We start from the raw sequence: 15,656 nt of genomic DNA, 5'->3' as shown, positions 1-15,656 counted from the left end.
TCAGATGGCCCTTTTGACCGGGGGGAAGTGAGACTTCATTGTAGTGCAGATTTCCTTTGCAAGCTTGCTTGGTTGGCCAAAAAGGGTGTATGCGTTTTTTCCTGAATATATTCAGGAAAAAACGCATACGCCCTTTTTGGCCAAGTGCATCATTGTGGACGTTCTGCCTCTTTTCCTATGCTTTCAATGCAATTCCAGTCTACCTCCTGAAATCGGTTTCCTGCAATTCTGCCCCGCTTTCAAGTCCTCTTGGCAGCCTTACTTCAGTCTATTTTTGGACGATAGCTGTCATTTATAACTCTGCAGGTTTGTGAATTACAGTGCCCCTGAGCTCGTTTCTTCAACTCGCTTTCTTTTGAGCTGGCCGCAACACCGCAGGATGGCTTCAGGCCCTAATCTGGTTCTGGCACGGCACGCTGAGCCTTTGGTTATTTCCTCTTCCTGGTGGGAAATGAGAGTTAAATTTGCCCGTCCAGACACCTCCAGCTAGCCTCTCATTGGTTCTCGCTATTCCTGTTCATCTTCCGCAGAAATTGCAAACTGGGCCAAACAGGAGGTTAAAGGTGCTGACTCTCCAAGTGGGGAGAGTGTTAGTAAAGCGTCTGGAATGTTGCACCCGAGTACTAGGGTACGAAAACTGAGACATATTTGAACACGTCTCCCGATCACATGGTTGATCATACTCTGGGTTCCACATGCATGTTTTAGCTGAAGGAAGAATACCTAAAACCTGGGTAGTTGAAACCCGTGGAATGGGTACCATGCAATATGACTTCAAAGGGTCTTCATTTGCTCACTGAACCTCTCCAATCCTATCACTGCTGCGTTTATGCCCCTGTACACATGCTTGATTCTCTTTCGGAGACATAGCAATCCATAGGTTTTAAGATACTTACTAGTCAGGTACATTCTTAGGCGTTTAATATGCGGTGTTGAGTCCATTTCGTTGAGCAAGGAGTAGCTCTTGTCTATTCCATATTTGGCTTAAGGAACTTTATCTGTGCTCATTTCAATCTCTGGTTTTATGCAGCACCCCAACTCACCTTTCCCCTTAAGCAAGCATAAGTTGGTTTTCTAAATTTGAGACCCTGTTCTGTTCTGTAATTCAGTTCCTGTGTAGCCAAGTTTACATTCCGTGTATTACTGATATCTTATGATGTTTCTTTTTCTGTGTGACTTATTTCAGTTAGAATCATCATACCTGAATCCACTCATTGTGCTGCTAAGGGCCTTGTGACACAGATTTCATTGCTGAGTGATATTGCTTTGTAAGTAAATACCACAACTTCTTTATCCATTTTTCACTTTCTGCGATGTTGAACTTGTACTGTAAACGAGGTTCTTGTAAACAGAGCCGTTCCAAACTTTGGGGTGGCTGTGTCTTTTTGATTTTAATTTCCCTAAGCTATAGGACCATAAGTGGAAGTGCCCTAGGCTCTGTTGCTTTGTTTTTTAGTTGTTTCAGGAAACACCATACACTTCTCCCAAGTGTCTGTTGGCAATTTACATCCCGCCCATCAGCATAACAAGGCTCCCAGTTCTCAATGGCCTGTCCTGCCTTTCTGGATTTTACACTTTTTTCAGATGGCCCTTTTGACCGGGGGGAAGTGAGACTTCATTGTAGTGCAGATTTCCTTTGCAAGCTTGCTTGGTTGGCCAAAAAGGGCGTATGCGTTTTTTCCTGAATATATTCAGGAAAAAACGCATACGCCCTTTTTGGCCAAGTGCATCATTGTGGACATTCTGCCTCTTTTCCTATGCTTTCAATGCAATTCCAGTCTACCTCCTGAAATCGGTTTCCTGCAATTCTGCCCCGCTTTCAAGTCCTCTTGGCAGCCTTACTTCAGTCTATTTTTGGACGATAGCTGTCATTTATAACTCTGCAGGTTTGTGAATTACAGTGCCCCTGAGCTCCTTTCTTCAACTCGCTTTCTTGTGACCTGGCCGCAACACCGCAGGATGGCTTCAGGCCCTAATCTGGTTCCGGCCCGGCAAGCTGAGCCTTTGGTTAATTCCTCTTCCTGGTGGGAAATGAGAGTTAAATTTGCCCATCCAGACACCTCCAGCTAGCCTCTCATTGGTTCTCGCTATTCCTGTTCATCTTCCGCAGAAATTGCAAACTGGGCCAAACAGGAGGTTAAAGGGACTGACTCTCCAAGTCGGGAGAGTGTTAGTAAAGCGTCTGGAATGTTGCACCCGAGTACCAGGGTATGAAAACTGAGACATATTTGAACACGTCTCCCGTTCACATGGTTGATCATACTCTGGGTTCCACATGCATGTTTTAGCTGAAGGAAGAATACCTTAAACCTGGAGAGTTGAGACCCGTGTAATGGGTACCATGCAATATGACTTCAAAGGGTCTTCATTTGCTCACCGAACCTCTCCAATCCTATCACTGCTGCGTTTATGCCCCTGTACACACGCTTGATTCTCTTTTGGAGACATAGCAATCCATAGGTTTTAAGATACTTACTAGCCAGTTACATTCTTAGGCGTTTAATATGGGGTGTTGAGTCCATTTCGTTGAGCAAGGAGTAGCTCTTGTCTATTCCATATTTGGCTTAAGGAACTTTATCTGTGCTCATTTCAATCTCTGGTTTTATGCAGCACCCCAACTCACCTTTCCCCTTAAGCAAGCATAAGTTGGTTTTCTAAATTTGAGACCCTGTTCTGTTCTGTAATTCAGTTCCTGTGTAGCCAAGTTTACATTCCGTGTATTACTGAAATCTTATGATGTTTCTTTTTCTGTGTGACTTATTTCAGTTAGAATCATCATACCTGAATCCACTCATTGTGCTGCTAAGGGCCTTGTGACACAGATTTCATTGCTGAGTGATATTGCTTTGTAAGTAAATACCACAACTTCTTTATCCATTTTTCACTTTCTGCGATGTTGAACTTGTACTGTAAACGAGGTTCTTGTAAACAGAGCCGTTCCAAACTTTGGGGTGGCTGTGTCTTTTTCATTTTAATTTCCCTAATCTATAGGACCATAAGTGGAATTGCCCTAGGCTCTGTTGCTTTGTTTTTTAGTTGTTTCAGGAAACACCATACACTTCTCCCAAGTGTCTGTTGGCAATTTACATCCCGCCCATCAGCATAACAAGGCTCCCAGTTCTCAATGGCCTGTCCTGCCTTTCTGGATTTTACACTTTTTTCAGATGGCCCTTTTGACCGGGGGGAAGTGAGACTTCATTGTAGTGCAGATTTCCTTTGCAAGCTTGCTTGGTTGGCCAAAAAGGGCGTATGCGTTTTTTCCTGAATATATTCAGGAAAAAACGCATACGCCCTTTTTGGCCAAGTGCATCATTGTGGACGTTCTGCCTCTTTTCCTATGCTTTCAATGCAATTCCAGTCTACCTCCTGAAATCGGTTTCCTGCAATTCTGCCCCGCTTTCAAGTCCTCTTGGCAGCATTCCTTCAGTCTATTTTTGGACGATAGCTGTCATTTATAACTCTGCAGGTTTGTGAATTACAGTGCCCCTGAGCTCCTTTCTTCAACTCGCTTTCTTGTGACCTGGCCGCAACACCGCAGGATGGCTTCAGGCCCTAATCTGGTTCCGGCACGGCACGCTGAGCCTTTGGTTAATGCCTCTTCCTGGTGGGAAATGAGAGTTAAATTTGCCCGTCCAGACACCTCCAGCTAGTCTCTCATTGGTTCTCGCTATTCCTGTTCATCTTCCGCAGAAATTGCAAACTGGGCCAAACAGGAGTTTAAAGGCGCTGACTCTCCAAGTGGGGAGAGTGTTAGTAAAGCGTCTGGAATGTTGCACCCGAGTACCAGGGTACGAAAACTGAGACATATTTGAACACGTCTCCCGTTCACATGGTTGATCATACTCTGGGTTCCACATGCATGTTTTAGCTGAAGGAAGAATACCTTAAACCTGGAGAGTTGAGACCCGTGTAATGGGTACCATGCAATATAACTTCAAAGGGTCTACATTTGCTCACCGAACCTCTCCAATCCTATCACTGCTGCGTTCATGCCCCTGTACACATGCTTGATTCTCTTTCGGAGACATAGCAATCCATAGGTTTTAAGATACTTACTAGTCAGGTACATTCTTAGGCGTTTAATATGCGGTCTTGAGTCCATTTTGTTGAGCAAGGAGTAGCTCTTGTCTATTCCATATTTGGCTTAAGGAACTTTATCTGTGCTCATTTCAATCTCTGGTTTTATGCAGCACCCCAACTCACCTTTCCCCTTAAGCAAGCATAAGTTGGTTTTCTAAATTTGAGACCCTGTTCTGTTCTGTAATTCAGTTCCTGTGTAGCCAAGTTTACATTCCGTGTATTACTGATATCTTATGATGTTTCTTTTTCTGTGTGACTTATTTCAGTTAGAATCATCATACCTGAATCCACTCAGTGTGCTGCTAAGGGCCTTGTGACACAGATTTCATTGCTGAGTGATATTGCTTTGTAAGTAAATACCACAACTTCTTTATCCATTTTTCACTTTCTGCGATGTTGAACTTGTACTGTAAACGAGGTTCTTGTAAACAGAGCCGTTCCAAACTTTGGGGTGGCTGTGTCTTTTTCATTTTAATTTCCCTAAGCTATAGGACCATAAGTGGAAGTGCCCTAGGCTCTGTTGCTTTGTTTTTTAGTTGTTTCAGGAAACACCATACACTTCTCCCAAGTGTCTGTTGGCAGTTTACATCCCGCCCATCAGCATAACAAGGCTCCCAGTTCTCAATGGCCTGTCCTGCCTTTCTGGATTTTACACTTTTTTCAGATGGCCCTTTTGACCGGGGGGAAGTGAGACTTCATTGTAGTGCAGATTTCCTTTGCAAGCTTGCTTGGTTGGCCAAAAAGGGCGTATGCGTTTTTTCCTGAATATATTCAGGAAAAAACGCATACGCCCTTTTTGGCCAAGTGCATCATTGTGGACGTTCTGCCTCTTTTCCTATGCTTTCAATGCAATTCCAGTCTACCTCCTGAAATCGGTTTCCTGCAATTCTGCCCCGCTTTCAAGTCCTCTTGGCAGCCTTCCTTCAGTCTATTTTTGGACGATAGCTGTCATTTATAACTCTGCAGGTTTGTGAATTACAGTGCCCCTGAGCTCCTTTCTTCAACTCGCTTTCTTGTGACCTGGCCGCAACACCGCAGGATGGCTTCAGGCCCTAATCTGGTTCCGGCCCGGCAAGCTGAGCCTTTGGTTAATTCCTCTTCCTGGTGGGAAATGAGAGTTAAATTTGCCCATCCAGACACCTCCAGCTAGCCTCTCATTGGTTCTCGCTATTCCTGTTCATCTTCCACAGAAATTGCAAACTGGGCCAAACAGGAGGTTAAAGGGACTGACTCTCCAAGTCGGGAGAGTGTTAGTAAAGCGTCTGGAATGTTGCACCCGTGTACCAGGGGAGGAAAACTGAGACATATTTGAACACGTCTCCCGTTCACATGGTTGATCATACTCTGGGTTCCACATGCATGTTTTAGCTGAAGGAAGAATACCTTAAACCTGGAGAGTTGAGACCCGTGTAATGGGTACCATGCAATATACTTCAAAGGGTCTTCATTTGCTCAGCGAACCTCTCCAATCCTATCACTGCTGCGTTTATGCCCCTGTACACACGCTTGATTCTCTTTTGGAGACATAGCAATCCATAGGTTTTAAGATACTTACTAGCCAGTTACATTCTTAGGCGTTTAATATGGTGTGTTGAGTCCATTTCGTTGAGCAAGGAGTAGCTCTTGTCTATTCCATATTTGGCTTAAGGAACTTTATCTGTGCTCATTTCAATCTTTGGTTTTATGCAGCACCCCAACTCACCTTTCCCCTTAAGCAAGCATAAGTTGGTTTTCTGAATTTGAGACCCTGTGCTGTTTTGGAATTCAGGTCCTGTGTAGCCAAGTTTACATTCCGTGTATTAGTGATATCTTATTATGTTTCTTTTTCTGTGTGACTTATTTCAGTTAGAATCATCGTACCTGAATCCACTCATTATGCTGCTACGGGCCTGATGACATAGATTTCATTGCTGAGTGATACTGCATTGTACGTAAGTACCACAAGTTCTTTATCCATTTTTCACTTTCTGTGATATTGAACTTGTACGGTAAACGAGGTTATTGTAAACAGAGGCGTCCCAAATTTTGGGATGGCTGTGGCTTTTTGATTTTAATTTCCCTAAGCTATAGGACCATAAGTGGAAGTGCCCTAGGCTCTGTTGCTTTGTTTTTTAGATGTTTCAGGAAACAGGATACACTTCTCCGGAGTGTCTGTTGGCAATTTACATCCCGCCCATCAGCATAACAAGGCTCCCAGTTCTCCAGGGCCTGTCCTGCCTTTCTGGATTTTACACTTTTTTCAGATGGCCCTTTTGACCGGGGGGAAGTGAGACTTCATTGTAGTGCAGATTTCTTTGCAAGCTTGCTTGGTTGGCCAAAAAGGGCGTATGCGTTTTTTCCTGAATATATTCAGGAAAAAACGCATACGCCCTTTCTAGCCAAGTGCATCATTGTGCACGTTCTGCCTCTTTTCCTATGCTTTCAATGCAATTCCAGTCTACCTCCTGAAATCGGTTTCCTGCAATTCTGCCCCGCTTTCAAGTCCTCTTGGCAGCCTTACTTCAGTCTATTTTTGGACGATAGCTGTCATTTATAACTCTGCAGGTTTGTGAATTACAGTGCCCCTGAGCTCCTTTCTTCAACTCGCTTTCTTTTGAGCTGGCCGCAACACCGCAGGATGGCTTCAGGCCCTAATCTGGTTCCGGCACGGCACGCTGAGCCTTTGGTTATTTCCTCTTCCTGGTGGGAAATGAGAGTTAAATTTGCCCGTCCAGACACCTCCAGCTAGTCTCTCATTGGTTCTCGCTATTCCTGTTCATCTTCCGCAGAAATTGCAAACTGGGCCAAACAGGAGGTTAAAGACGCTGACTCTCCAAGTCGGGAGAGTGTTAGTAAAGCGTCTGGAATGTTGCACCCGAGTACCAGGGTACGAAAACTGAGACATATTTGAACACGTCTCCCGTTCACACGGTTGATCGTACTCGGGGTTCCACATGCATGTTTTAGCTGAAGGAAGAATACCTTAAACCTGGAGAATTGTGACCCGAGTAATGGGTACCATGCAATATGACTTCAAAGGGTCTTCATTTGCTCACCGAACCTTTCCAATCCTATCACTGCTGCGTTCATGCCCCTGTACACATGCTTGATTCTCTTTCGGAGACATAGCAATCCATAGGTTTTAAGATACTTACTAGTCAGGTACATTCTTAGGCGTTTAATATGCGGTCTTGAGTCCATTTCGTTGAGCAAGGAGTAGCTCTTGTCTGTTCCATATTTGGCTTAAGGAACTTTATCTGTGCTCATTTCAATCTCTGGTTTTATGCAGCACCCCAACTCACCTTTCCCCTTAAGCAAGCATAAGTTGGTTTTCTAAATTTGAGACCCTGTTCTGTTCTGTAATTCAGTTCCTGTGTAGCCAAGTTTACATTCCGTGTATTACTGATATCTTATGATGTTTCTTTTTCTGTGTGACTTATTTCAGTTAGAATCATCATACCTGAATCCACTCATTGTGCTGCTAAGGGCCTGATGACACAGATTTCATTGCTGAGTGATATTGCTTTGTAAGTAAATACCACCTCTTCTTTATCCATTTTTCACTTTCTGTGATGTTGAACTTGTACTGTAAACGAGGTTCTTGTAAACAGAGCCGTTCCAAACTTTGGGGTGGCTGTGTCTTTTTGATTTTAATTTCCCTAAGCTATAGGACCATAAGTGGAAGTGCCCTAGGTTCTGTTGCTTTGTTTTTTAGATGTTTCAGGAAACACCATACACTTCTCCCGAGTGGTTGTTGGCAATTTACATCCCGCCCATCAGCATAACAAGGCTCCCCGTTCTCCATGGCCTGTCCTGCCTTTCTGGATTTTACACTTTTTTCAGATGGCCCTTTTGACCAGGGGGAAGTGAGACTTCATTGTAGTGCAGATTTCCTTTGCATGCTTGCTTGGTTGGCCAAAAAGGGCGTATGCGTTTTTTCCTGAATATATTCAGGAAAAAACGCATACGCCCTTTTTGGCCAAGTGCATCATTGTGGACGTTCTGCCTCTTTTCCTATGCTTTCAATGCAATTCCAGTCTACCTCCTGAAATCGGTTTCCTGCAATTCTGCCCCGCTTTCAAGTCCTCTTGGCAGCCTTCCTTCAGTCTATTTTTGGACGATAGCTGTCATTTATAACTCTGCAGGTTTGTGAATTACAGTGCCCCTGAGCTCCTTTCTTCAACTCGCTTTCTTGTGACCTGGCCGCAACACCGCAGGATGGCTTCAGGCCCTAATCTGGTTCCGGCCCGGCAAGCTGAGCCTTTGGTTAATTCCTCTTCCTGGTGGGAAATGAGAGTTAAATTTGCCCATCCAGACACCTCCAGCTAGCCTCTCATTGGTTCTCGCTATTCCTGTTCATCTTCCACAGAAATTGCAAACTGGGCCAAACAGGAGGTTAAAGGGACTGACTCTCCAAGTCGGGAGAGTGTTAGTAAAGCGTCTGGAATGTTGCACCCGAGTACCAGGGGAGGAAAACTGAGACATATTTGAACACGTCTCCCGTTCACATGGTTGATCATACTCTGGGTTCCACATGCATGTTTTAGCTGAAGGAAGAATACCTTAAACCTGGAGAGTTGAGACCCGTGTAATGGGTACCATGCAATATACTTCAAAGGGTCTTCATTTGCTCAGCGAACCTCTCCAATCCTATCACTGCTGCGTTTATGCCCCTGTACACACGCTTGATTCTCTTTTGGAGACATAGCAATCCATAGGTTTTAATATACTTACTAGCCAGTTACATTCTTAGGCGTTTAATATGGTGTGTTGAGTCCATTTCGTTGAGCAAGGAGTAGCTCTTGTCTATTCCATATTTGGCTTAAGGAACTTTATCTGTGCTCATTTCAATCTTTGGTTTTATGCAGCACCCCAACTCACCTTTCCCCTTAAGCAAGCGTAAGTTGGTTTTCTGAATTTGAGACCCTGTGCTGTTTTGGAATTCAGGTCCTGTGTAGCCAAGTTTACATTCCGTGTATTAGTGATATCTTATTATGTTTCTTTTTCTGTGTGACTTATTTCAGTTAGAATCATCGTACCTGAATCCACTCATTATTCTGCTACGGGCCTGATGACATAGATTTCATTGCTGAGTGATACTGCATTGTACGTAAGTACCACAAGTTCTTTATCCATTTTTCACTTTCTGTGATATTGAACTTGTACGGTAAACGAGGTTATTGTAAACAGAGGCGTCCCAAATTTTGGGATGGCTGTGGCTTTTTGATTTTAATTTCCCTAAGCTATAGGACCATAAGTGGAAGTGCCCTAGGCTCTGTTGCTTTGTTTTTTAGATGTTTCAGGAAACAGGATACACTTCTCCGGATTGTCTCTTGGCAATTTACATCCCGCCCATCAGCATAACAAGGCTCCCAGTTCTCCAGGGCCTGTCCTGCCTTTCTGGATTTTACACTTTTTTCAGATGGCCCTTTTGACCGGGGGGAAGTGAGACTTCATTGTAGTGCAGATTTCTTTGCAAGCTTGCTTGGTTGGCCAAAAAGGGCGTATGCGTTTTTTCCTGAATATATTCAGGAAAAAACGCATACGCCCTTTCTAGCCAAGTGCATCATTGTCGACGTTCTGCCTCTTTTCCTATGCTTTCAATGCAATTCCAGTCTACCTCCTGAAATCGGTTTCCTGCAATTCTGCCCCGCTTTCAAGTCCTCTTAGCAGCCTTACTTCAGTCTATTTTTGGACGATAGCTGTCATTTATAACTCTGCAGGTTTGTGAATTACAGAGACCCTGAGCTCCTTTCTTCAACTCGCTTTCTTTTGAGCTGGCCGCAACACCGCAGGATGGCTTCAGGCCCTAATCTGGTTCCGGCACGGCACGCTGAGCCTTTGGTTATTTCCTCTTCCTGGTGGGAAATGAGAGTTAAATTTGCCCGTCCAGACACCTCCAGCTAGTCTCTCATTGGTTCTCGCTATTCCTGTTCATCTTCCGCAGAAATTGCAAACTGGGCCAAACAGGAGGTTAAAGACGCTGACTCTCCAAGTCGGGAGAGTGTTAGTAAAGCGTCTGGAATGTTGCACCCTAGTACCAGGGGAGGAAAACTGAGACATATTTGAACACGTCTCCCGTTCACACGGTTGATCGTACTCTGGGTTCCACATGCATGTTTTAGCTGAAGGAAGAATACCTTAAACCTGGAGAATTGTGACCCGAGTAATGGGTACCATGCAATATGACTTCAAAGGGTCTTCATTTGCTCACCGAACCTTTCCAATCCTATCACTGCTGCGTTCATGCCCCTGTACACATGCTTGATTCTCTTTTGGAGACATAGCAATCCATAGGTTTTAAGATACTTACTAGTCAGGTACATTCTTAGGCGTTTAATATGGGGTTTTGAGTCCATTTCGTTGAGCAAGGAGTAGCTCTTGTCTATTCCATATTTGGCTTAAGGAACTTTATCTGTGCTCATTTCAATCTCTGGTTTTATGCAGCACCCCAACTCACCTTTCCCCTTAAGCAAGCATAAGTTGGTTTTCTAAATTTGAGACCCCGTTCTGTTTTGGAATGCAGTTCCTGTGTAGCCAAGTTTACATTCCGTGTATTACTGATATCTTATGATGTTTCTTTTTCTGTGTGACTTATTTCAGTTAGAATCATCGTACCTGAATCCACTCATTATGCGGCTACGGACCTGATGACATAGATTTCATTGCTGAGTGATACTGCATTGTACGTAAGTACCACAATTTCTTTATCCATTTTTCACTTTCTGTGATATTGAACTTGTACGGTAAATGAGGTTCTTGTAAACGGAGGCGTCCCAAACTTTGGGGTGGCTGTGTCTTTTTGATTTTAATTTCCCTAAGCTATAGGACCATAAGTGGAAGTGCCCTAGGCTCTGATGCTTTGTTTTTTAGATGTTTCAGGATACACCATACACTTCTCCTGAGTGTCTGTTGGCAATTTACATCCCGCCCATCAGCATAACAAGGCTCCCAGTTCTCCATGGCCTGTCCTGCCTTTCTGTATTTTACACTTTTTTCAGATGGCCCTTTTGACCGGGGGGAAGTGAGACTTCATTGTAGTGCAGATTTCCTTTGCAAGCTTGCTTGGTTGGCCAAAAAGGGCGTATGCGTTTTTTCCTGAATATATTCAGGAAAAAACGCATACGCCCTTTTTGGCCAAGTGCATCATTGTGGACGTTCTGCCTCTTTTCCTATGCTTTCAATGCAATTCCAGTCTACCTCCTGAAATCGGTTTCCTGCAATTCTGCCCCGCTTTCAAGTCCTCTTGGCAGCCTTACTTCAGTCTATTTTTGGACGATAGCTGTCATTTATAACTCTGCAGGTTTGTTAATTACAGTGACCCTGAGCTCCTTTCTTCAACTCGCTTTCTTGTGACCTGGCCGCAACACCGCAGGATGTCTTCAGGCCCTAATCTGGTTCTGGCACGGCACGCTGAGCCTTTGGTTAATTCCTCTTCGTGGTGGGAAATGAGAGTTAAATTTGCCCATCCAGACACCTCCAGCTAGTCTCTCATTGGTTCTCGCTATTCCTGTTCATCTTCCACAGAAATTGCAAACTGTGCCAAACAGGAGGTTAAAGGGACTGACTCTCCAAGTGGGGAGAGTGTTAGTAAAGCATCTGGAATGTTGCACCCGAGTACCAGGGTACGAAAACTGAGACATATTTGAACACGTCTCCCGTTCACATGGTTGATCATACTTGGGTTCCACATGCATGTTTTAGCTGAAGGAAGAATACCTTAAACCTGGGTGTTTGAAACCCGTGGAATGGGTAACATGCAATATGACTTCAAAGGGTCTTCATTTGCTCACCGAACCTCTCCAGTCCTATCACTGCTGTGTTTATGCCCCTGTACACATGCTTGATTCTCTTTCGGAGACATAGCAATCCATAGGTTTTAAGATACTTACTAGTCAGGTACATTGTTAGGCGTTTAATATGCGGTGTTGAGTCCATTTCGTTGAGCAAGGAGTAGCTCTTGTCTATTCCATATTTGGCTTAAGGAACTTTATCTGTGCTCATTTCAATCTCTGGTTTTATGCAGCACCCCAACTCACCTTTCCCCTTAAGCAAGCATAAGTTGGTTTTCTAAATTTGAGACCCTGTTCTGTTCTGTAATTCAGTTCCTGTGTAGCCAAGTTTACATTCCGTGTATTACTGATATCTTATGATGTTTCTTTTTCTGTGTGACTTATTTCAGTTAGAATCATCATACCTGAATCCACTCATTGTGCTGCTAAGGGCCTGATGACACAGATTTCATTGCTGAGTGATATTGCTTTGTAAGTAAATACCACAACTTCTTTATCCATTTTTCACTTTCTGCGATGTTGAACTTGTACTGTAAACGAGGTTCTTGTAAACAGAGCTGTTCCAAACTTTGGGGTGGCTGTGTCTTTTTGATTTTAAATTCCCTAAGATATAGGACCATAAGTGGAAGTGCCCTAGGCTCTGTTGCTTTGTTTTTTAGATGTTTCAGGAAACACCATACACTTCTCCTGAGTGGTTGTTGGCAATTTACATCCCGCCCATCAGCATAAAAAGGCTCCCAGTTCTCCATGGCCTGTCCTGCCTTTCTGGATTTTACACTTTTTTCAGATGGCCCTTTTGACCGGGGGGAAGTGAGACTTCATTGTAGTGCAGATTTCCTTTGCAAGCTTGCTTGGTTGGCCAAAAAGGGCGTATGCGTTTTTTCCTGAATATATTCAGGAAAAAACGCATACGCCCTTTTTGGCCAAGTGCATCATTGTGGACGTTCTGCCTCTTTTCCTATGCTTTCAATGCAATTCCAGTCTACCTCCTGAAATCGGTTTCCTGCAATTCTGCCCCGCTTTCAAGTCCTCTTGGCAGCCTTTCTTCAGTATATTTTTGGACGATAGCTGTCATTTATAACTCTGCAGGTTTGTGAATTACAGTGCCCCTGAGCTCCTTTCTTCAACTCGCTTTCTTTTGAGCTGGCCGCAACACCGCAGGATGGCTTCAGGCCCTAATCTGTTTCTGGCACGGCACACTGAGCCTTTGGTTATTTCCTCTTCCTGGTGGGAAATGAGAGTTAAATTTGCCCGTCCAGACACCTCCAGCTAGCCTCTCATTGGTTCTCGCTATTCCTGTTCATCTTCCGCAGAAATTGCAAACTGGGCCAAACAGGAGTTTAAAGGCGCTGACTTTAAAAGTGGGGAGAGTATTAGTAAAGCGTCTGGAATGTTGCACCCGAGTACCAGGGGAAGAAAACTGAGACATATTTGAACACGTCTCCCGTTCACATGGTTGATCATACTTGGGTTCCACATGCATGTTTTAGCTGAAGGAAGAATACCTAAAACCTGGGTAGTTGAAACCCGTGGAATGGGTACCATGCAATATGACTTCAAAGGGTCTTCATATGCTCACCGAACCTCTCCAATCCTATCACTGCTGCGTTTATGCCCCTGTACACATGCTTGATTCTCTTTCGGAGACATAGCAATCCATAGGTTTTAAGATACTTACTAGTCAGGTACATTCTTAGGCGTTTAATATGCGGTGTTGAGTCCATTTCGTTGAGCAAGGAGTAGCTCTTGTCTATTCCATATTTGGCTTAAGGAACTTTATCTGTGCTCATTTCAATCTCTGGTTTTATGCAGCACCCCAACTCACCTTTCCCCTTAAGCAAGCATAAGTTGGTTTTCTAAATTTGAGACCCTGTTCTGTTCTGTAATTCAGTTCCTGTGTAGCCAAGTTTACATTCCGTGTATTACTGATATCTTATGATGTTTCTTTTTCTGTGTGACTTATTTCAGTTAGAATCATCATACCTGAATCCACTCATTGTGCTGCTAAGGGCCTGATGACACAGATTTCATTGCTGTGTGATATTGCTTTGTAAGTAAATACCACAACTTCTTTATCCATTTTTCACTTTCTGCGATGTTGAACTTGTACTGTAAACGAGGTTCTTGTAAACAGAGCCATTCCAAACTTTGGGGTGGCTGTGTCTTTTTGATTTTAAATTCCCTAAGCTATAGGACCATAAGTGGAAGTGCCCTAGGCTCTGTTGCTTTGTTTTTTAGATGTTTCAGGAAACACCATACACTTCTCCCGAGTGGTTGTTGGCAATTTACATCCCGCCCATCAGCATAACAAGGCTCCCAGTTCTCCATGGCCTGTCCTGCCTTTCTGGATTTTACACTTTTTTCAGATGGCCCTTTTGACCGGGGGGAAGTGAGACTTCATTGTAGTGCAGATTTCCTTTGCAAGCTTGCTTGGTTGGCCAAAAAGGGCGTATGCGTTTTTTCCTGAATATATTCAGGAAAAAACGCATACGCCCTTTTTGGCCAAGTGCATCATTGTGGACGTTCTGCCTCTTTTCCTATGCTTTCAATACAATTCCAGTCTACCTCCTGAAATCGGTTTCCTGCAATTCTGCCCCGCTTTCAAGTCCTCTTGGCAGCCTCACTTCAGTATATTTTTGGACGATAGCTGTCATTTATAACTCTGCAGGTTTGTGAATTACAGTGCCCCTGAGCTCCTTTCTTCAACTCGCTTTCTTTTGAGCTGGCCGCAACACCGCAGGATGTCTTCTGGCCCTAATCTGGTTCTGGCACAGCACGCTGAGCCTTTGGTTATTTCCTCTTCCTGGTGGGAAATGAGAGTTAAATTTGCCCATCCATATACCTCCAGCTAGCCTCTCATTGGTTCTCGCTATTCCTGTTCATCTTCCGCAGAAATTGCAAACTGGGCCAAACAGGAGGTTAAAGGCGCTGACTCTCCAAGTGGGGAGAGTGTTAGTAAAGCGTCTGGAATGTTGCACCCGAGTACCAGGGGAGGAAAACTGAGACATACTTGAACACGTCTCCCGATCACATGGTTGATCATACTCTGGGTTCCACATGCATGTTTTAGCTGAAGGAAGAATACCTAAAATCTGGGTATTTGAAACCCGTGGAATGGGTACCATGCAATATGACTTCAAAGGGTCTTCATTTGCTCACCGAACCTCTCCAATCCTATCACTGCTGCGTTTATGCCCCTGTACACATGCTTGATTCTCTTTTGGAGACATAGCAATCCATAGGTTTTAAGATACTTACTAGTCAGGTACATTCTTAGGCGTTTAATATGCGGTGTTGAGTCCATTTCGTTGAGCAAGGAGTAGCTCTTGTCTATTCCATATTTGGCTTAAGGAACTTTATCTGTGCTCATTTCGATCTCTGGTTTTATGCAGCACCCCAACTCACCTTTCACCTTAAGCAAGCATAAGTTGGTTTTCTAAATTTGAGACCCTGTTCTGTTCTGTAATTCAGTTCCTGTGTAGCCAAGTTTACATTCCGTGTATTACTGATATCTTATGATGTTTCTTTTTCTGTGTGACTTATTTCAGTTAGAATCATCATACCTGAATCCACTCATTGTGCTGCTAAGGGCCAGATGACACAGATTTCATTGCTGAGTGATATTGCTTTGTAAGTAAATACCACAACTTCTTTATCCATTTTTCACTTTCTGCGATGTTGAACTTGTACTGTAAACGAGGTTCTTGTAAACAGAGCCGTTCCAAACTTTGGGGTGGCTGTGTCTTTTTGATTTTAATTTCCCTAAGCTATAGAACCATAAGTGGAAGTGCCCTAGGTTCTGTT

This window comes from Stenella coeruleoalba (genome assembly GCF_951394435.1).
Source record: "Stenella coeruleoalba genome assembly, contig: scaffold_447, whole genome shotgun sequence".
NCBI classification, from domain to species: Eukaryota; Metazoa; Chordata; class Mammalia; order Artiodactyla; family Delphinidae; genus Stenella; species Stenella coeruleoalba.
This window is presented reverse-complemented; position numbering follows the sequence as displayed.